This window comes from Silene latifolia, chromosome 1 (assembly GCF_048544455.1).
Source record: "Silene latifolia isolate original U9 population chromosome 1, ASM4854445v1, whole genome shotgun sequence".
In the NCBI taxonomy this organism is placed as follows: Eukaryota; Viridiplantae; Streptophyta; class Magnoliopsida; order Caryophyllales; family Caryophyllaceae; genus Silene; species Silene latifolia.
In genome coordinates, this window is record NC_133526.1 from 163,668,249 (window position 1) to 163,675,301 (window position 7,053).

General features: G+C 39.8%; 1 non-coding gene across 1 annotated transcript; it reads right to left on the minus strand.

Moving 5' to 3' along the window:
- Window positions 1-1,908: 1,908 nt before the first annotated feature.
- LOC141620757 (small nucleolar RNA R71) lies at window positions 1,909-2,015 on the minus strand. Its single transcript, XR_012532030.1, has one exon. It is a non-coding gene; the product is annotated as a small nucleolar RNA R71 (small nucleolar RNA).
- Between the last annotated feature and the right edge of the window lie 5,038 nt (window positions 2,016-7,053).

Sequence of the window (7,053 nt, forward strand, 5' to 3'; positions counted from 1 at the left end):
CGAGAGGAGCATTTCCTCAACTTTTGTTAGGGTCTTAATAGTCATTTAAGCCCTTAGTAACCCTAATCTATGTACCTAATCTTTAGTTTAAATACCCCATTGTACTACCTAGATTAGCATGATCTCTTAATCAATCTCTAATCATCCCTTAATACTCTCTTAGTAATAGCTTAATCTCATCAAATTAGTCTTAATTTAGTTGTAATAGAATTTATTAATATTAATTATATCTTAATCTTTCCTTAATTTCTCTATTGTTCTTCATTTATTCTGGGTAATTAAAAGATTATTTGGGTTTATTTGGGAGATTGACAACCTTCCATCAATCATCAAGTACTTCTATTATTCTTTGCATTATTATTTGGAATCATCTTCATAGGTATAATCCATTTTACCCTTGTTTTAATTATTGTTAATTAATTTCATTTATTCATCATGTTTAGCCTTGTTAGTTTGATTGACAATCTTGTTAGCATGTTGAACTTGATAATGAGTGAGTAGTCTCCTAGCTATAGTTAATGGGGAATTAGGAAAAACAAACATGGGGAATGATTTATACTTAATCTAATATGTTTTCATAATTAAATTGCTTGCTTGTTGTGATTTCAACTTATGCACATGTTATGTTTGATGAAATGCGAGCCTATGAATCCTTGCATTTTTTACCCATCACCTATCTCTTCAATGAGGCTTGTAAGCTTATACACCAACTCTAGCCTTATTAGACCATGCATATAGTTGAATAGGAAGGATTAAGTCGACTTGTAGGTGTTGTACAATCTAATCGATTCGGCTACGGGACCCAAACCTTCTTAGGGATTGTAAGCTTGTACACCAACTCGATCCCATCACAACAATAATTGCTTGCTATATAATTGAGAACATGTTTATATGATCAACTCCCATGAATCCCCTATGAACTCATGACACCCTAGTGCCTTTAATCAATTGTTTACATATCCATTCTATTTACCTTGCTTTGTTTTTATTGTTGATTAGGTTTAGTTAATCTCCTACCTCAACCTCAATTTGTGACAGCCTAAGACACAGTCATTTACAATTGAAAATCCTACATCAATACCCGTCCCTTGGGATCCGACCTTTACTTGCCTCTTTGCTAAGAGTAGTTTGTGAAGTTACAAATATAGTTTTGGTTGCTAGCTTTTGACGACGAGTTTGAAACCGAACCAAAAATGGCGTCATTGCCGGGGACGGTGTTCAATTGATTTAATTTTCATTAATTGTTTTTAGTTGTGTCTTTCTTTACCTTGGAAAAGTCAATCTCCTCAAGGTTGTTCTAATTGTTTTCGAGTTGTTTGATATTTTGCATGACTAGGAGATCACTAGGTAATCCATTACCTATTGACCTTGAAATTGAAAGAACCTTAACCAACAATAGAAGAGGTCCTAGAGGTACTTTGAGAGGTATTGGAGAGATTGTGGACATTCAACCAAATAACATTGAGTTTACCAACCCTTTTGCAAGAGAAGGAGAGGACAACCCAATACAAAACCCACCACAAAATCAACCCACAATGCCTAAATTTTTATCACATTCCGTACCAACCGAGGAGAACCTACCACATGGTACTCCTACACCACAACACTTAACCGGTAATTTCATTGCCAAATCCGCGTTCATACAACTAGTTGAGAGAAGTCAATTTGGAGGGATGCCTAGTGAAGACCCTCACTCACATATGGACACTTTTTGTGAATATTGTGATGCGATTTCTCAAACCGGGGTTACTCAAGACCAAATCAGATGGGTATTATTTCCTTTTTTCTTTGATTGGTGCTGCGAAGCAATGGTTGAAGAGCCTAGACAAGGCTACCCTTGGTATTGACTCATGGAAGAAGTTAGCACTTGCTTTCTACAAAAAATTCTATCCTCCGGAGAAGACCAATATGTTGAGAGCCCAAATCACCGGGTTCTAGCAAAGGGATGAGGAATAATTGTATGAAGCATGGGAGAGATTTAAGGACACTTGTCGTTCTTGTCCACACCATGGACTCAGCGAGTGGTTCCTTGTGCAACAATTTTGGAACGGTCTATATGAAGATTCCCGCAATATCCTCAACATGGGATCAAATGGGATGTTTACCGAAGTTGATGACAATCAAACATGCGCCAAAATCGAAGAGATAGCGGTTCATAATTCACAATATAGTAGACCTCGAAAGGCTACTAGAGGAGGAAAACATGAGGTAGATTCCATCACTCAATTGGGTGCTCAACTAAGTGCTCATATTGACACCATCAATTTGAAGTTTGTGAAGGCTATGTCTAAGCTTGATAAAGCTTCCAAATCACCTAGACAACATGTTAATGCTATGGTGGCATCATCCTCAATTCCAAGTGGAGTATGTGAGAGTTGTGGAACTTTAGGACATGACCAAAGTGAATGTAGGAGAACAAGTGAATGCTTTCCAAGCATACAAGAGTGGCACCCCGTATTCTAACTATTACAATGAGAATACCAAATTTCATCCAAACCTTTCATACAAAAGCTAAAATGTTCAAAACCCTCAACCAACATACACTCCACCTCCAATGAGAAATCAAGCTCAAAGACCCTTTTATAAACAAATCCAAAGTTATCAAAATCAACCTACATACAATCAACCAAATGACCAAGGCTTTGATGTTCAAAAAGCGGTCCTCCAAATGCAATAGAACCAACAAGAATTTTTCATCCAAATGCAAAAAGATAGCCAAGCCGAAGACATCACCATCAACAACATACTAGCCCACACTAAGATGCTAGAAACTCAAATGACTCAATTAACATCTTCTAACTCTCAAAGACAAAAGGGACAATTACCACCTCAAAGTAATCCCCCAAGACATGAAACGGTGAATGCCCTCCATTTGAGAAGTGGTAGAAGGTATGAAGGGCCGAAGAGGCCCATTGATGAAGATGTTGTGAATTCTAGTGACAAGCAAAGAGTTGTGGAGAACTCTAAAGAAGAAGAACCCACCACCAATGAAGTTTCAAAGAAGAAGAATGAAGAGAAGGCTAAGGAGAAAGAGCCTATTGTGATTAGACTTCCATTCCCAAGTCGTCAAGCTAAGCCTAAGCTTGATGAACAACTTGGAAAGTTCATGGAGATTGTGAAGAACTTAGAAGTCTCAATTCCATTCACGGAATTGATCAATCATGTTCCGGCCTATGCAAAATACATGAAAGACATTCTTACCAAGAAGAAATCCATCCGGAAGCTAGAGAATATTGATTTCACTAAGGTGAGTAGTGCTATTATACAAGGAAGTTCACCTCCAAAGCTCAAAGATCTGGGAAGCTTCTGTATTCCATGCACCATTGGCACCACCACAATCAACAAAGCATTATATGACCTTGGAGCAAGTGTGAGTGTCATGCCATACTCGGTGTGCAAAAGGCTAGGAATGGGAGAACTCAAATGCACCAATATTACGCTTTAAATGGTGGATCGATCAATGAAAACACCTTTAGGGATATGGGAGGATGTGCCCGTAAGAATGGGCTAGTTCTTCATCCCGGTGGACTTTGTTATTGTTGACATGGAGGAAGATTCCAATATTCCTATCATTTTAGGAGACCATTCTTACATACCGCGGGAGCGGTAATTGATATGAAGCATGGGGAACTCACACTTGAAGTGGGAGATGAGACGATCACTTTTAATCTTGACAAGACAATAAGAGCTCCCCGACTCCATGAGACATGTTTCAAGATTGATCACTATAGCCGAGAAAGTGATAGGAAGAAGTTGGCATCTCAATGCAAAGATCAAGCTATGGGTATAGAATCAATACCCATATGGAAGAAGAAGTGGATAATCCTCAAGATGCTCTATCCAGAGAGCAAGGAAATTTCAAAAAGAATCAGAGCTTAAATAGCTCACCACCAATCATGACAAGTAAAGAAGAAGGCCTCATTGGCCATGACAACGAGAAAGAGGAGTTGTTTTCATCAACTCATGATACTATAGGGAAGCAAGCTAGTGAAGTATATGGTCTATGGGATGACGAATTCAATTGGTTAGTCAATCCCTACATTGGCAATGCTATAGACCAAGGCTTTGGTGACTATCTTGACTCAAGTCAACACCATGAAGAACACAAAGTGCAAAGGTCCATTGAAGATCTTTATAATGACAATGAACAAGCCTTCGACTACTTCTACAAGGTGTTGAGCAACATTGACAACTTCTTGGCTATGCCCCCTTCACATCTCATTCAAGAATGAGAGTTTGGTGGAGTCCTCCCTAAACCACCATTTGTAAATATTCTAACTCTTAACTTGCATTTTACTTCTTGTATTGCATTTTTGTCAATTTTGGATTTACATTTTTATGCTTTGATCAAGATTCTTATCATGAGAGAAAGTGAGGGAGGTACTTTAATGTTTCTTGATGTGTAGTGTTTGCTTTAGTGTGAGGATAGCAATTGCCTAGGCTATCCGAGCCTTCATAGTACACCCACAATGATGAACAAAGGAATGAAGAAGAATGATATGGGAAATGAATCCCCACGGGTGGAACTGAACCCGTGGGTGCTATAAAGGAGAAGATCCGAGCGTCCTGGCACCTACCCGCTCGTCTTGGGTGATGATCCGAGCGTCCTCGCTGTAAGCCGCTCGTCTTGGGAGAGCTAAAGTTGAAATTATGGGACTGTTCTAAAAATCGAGCAGATTGAGCAGAAGACGCCCGTCTCAGCATAAATTCGCTCGTCTCAAAGGAAATCTGCGCGTCTTGACCTGTGCAAAAATTTAACATTCACTTTGTCTTACAATTAGAGCGTCCCAAGGGAAAGACGCTCGTCTCCAGCTGAAAGACGCTCGTCTCCTGCAGAATTCGCGCGTCTCAGCACGGGTTAGAAATTTCTCAGCTGACTGTCTTATGATCCGAGGGTCTCCTGAAGAATTCGCTCGTCTCCTGCTGTTGAATGCTATAACACGGGATTTAAAACCCCCCCTTCCCAATTCATTTCCTTCTTTCAAAACACAAACACACATCCAAAACCCTCAATCCCCTCATCCAGAAAACTCAAAATCCTCAACCAAATTCAACAAAATCAAACCCAAACTTCCTCAAAACACAATCAAATTACTCCTTTATCAACAAGAAGCCATCAAAACACCAAAATCCTCAAAAATTGAATCGATTTCCTAGGGTTTCAATGCAAATTCGAAAAACCCAAAATCCATTAGGGATTCGTTGAAGCTTGAGGATACTAGGAGAATTCAAGCAAAACTTTGGTTTGTTGATACATTCTTAACAAGGAGAAGCATTATGGCAAGGACTAAAGGTGGAAACAAGGCACCCACAAAATCAAATCTTTCAAAGAGGCAACAAGCTCTTCAAGCCTCAAAGGCTATGGTGGTATAACAAGCAAGATTGGAAATCCAAGAGGTTCTTACTCCTATGGTGGAAGCTACTCCTATTCCGGTTATTGAGCAATTACAAGAATATCCGGAGCTAACTTTCACAACCGATTCTCATAGGAAAGCTTTTATATCTCTTGCTAAGAAAACAATTTTACCCACCAAGTTTATATGTCAAGATGCTTCAGCCAAATTGGGTGTTCTTGAGAGGACCAAGAACTTCTTCGAGTCTATGGGGTTACTTACACTATTTGACATGCAAGAATTAACTTACCTCTCCCTTACCATGGAATTTATAAGCTCTTTGAAAATCACTAAGGTAGAGGCTCGAAAGAATGTTTAATTCCGCCTAGAAAACAAGGATAGAAATATGTCTTTGAATGAGTTTGGCGAGGTGTTTGGTCTTAAGGACCATTTTCCTTATGTGAAGAAGCCCTCGAAATATGACCCCGTCCCTCTATGGAAAGCAATCACCGGAAGAAAATTTGAGTCCTTCCATGATTGTCGTGCCCTTTATGTCCACCATCCGGGTATAAGGGTATGACATAAGGTTGTGGGAAATACTCTAATTGCAAGGAAGGGCACTAATAATTTCACCAAACTCGACTTCATCTACCTTGAATCAACCATGAATGTCGACAAGAAGTTCACCAATAAATACAATGCACTTCAACTCTTACTTGAAAGGTGGCTTATAATTGACCATGGGAAAGATGGGGCCGCCTTTATAGTGAATGGAGGATTAGTAACATGGTTAGCAAAGCACTTCAACCCGGACTTTAACAAAGACAAGACTTACAAGCCGGTTAGAGGTGGCAACCTTCTTGATTTGGCCATTATGATTAACAAGTTTCATTGGGTCAAGAATGATAATCTTGACAACAAATTTGAGTGGCTCACCAAAGATGCTAAGTCCTTCATTCTACCAAACAAGATTTGCCGACTCAATGTCCGAAGCCCAAATTACCTTTTTCCACTCTCCGATGAAGCCGAGTTGATTATACAACAACATAGGGAAACTATTGTTGAGCCCTCCTCCTCCTCCATTGTGACTCCACCCTATCCGTTTAGCTACCAAGAATTCCGACCCAAAGATGTTGAGGTAGGTAATTATTACTTGACCCAATTGATGCAACATATGCATAGGGAAGCTTATGAGGACCTGGTCAATGCTTACCGGGCCCAATATCGGCCCCTCCTACACTTAGCTAGGCAAGGACTCCTTGATCCATCATGTCCTTTGCCTAGTTGGGCGGATAGGGAAGTGTTCTTTTCTAATGCTCCTAGAGATGCTAGCATGGGTGGTGAGGTTACCAAAGGGAAGGAGATTGTTGTTGAGAGTGAAGAAGAGGAAGATGAGGAAGAAGAAATGCAAAGCTCAAGTGATGAAGATGATGGTGAAAACTCCGGGTCCATGGAGGTAGATGACGATAATGATAGTGAGGATGTCGATGATGACGATGGAAGTGATGAGATGTCGCCATGAGCGACAATTAAGGATTAGCATGCTTTTTGGAGGATGCCACATATCCATTGTGAGTCTCCTACACCTCCTTTAACTTTGTTCATTTCTCTTGTTTTCAATTATTTTAATCTTGATCATTGGTTTTGAGTCCTAGCAACACCTAGAGGACTCCCACCTCGGTCTCATTGAGGTGTCTTATATTGCTCCCACTTGTAAAAA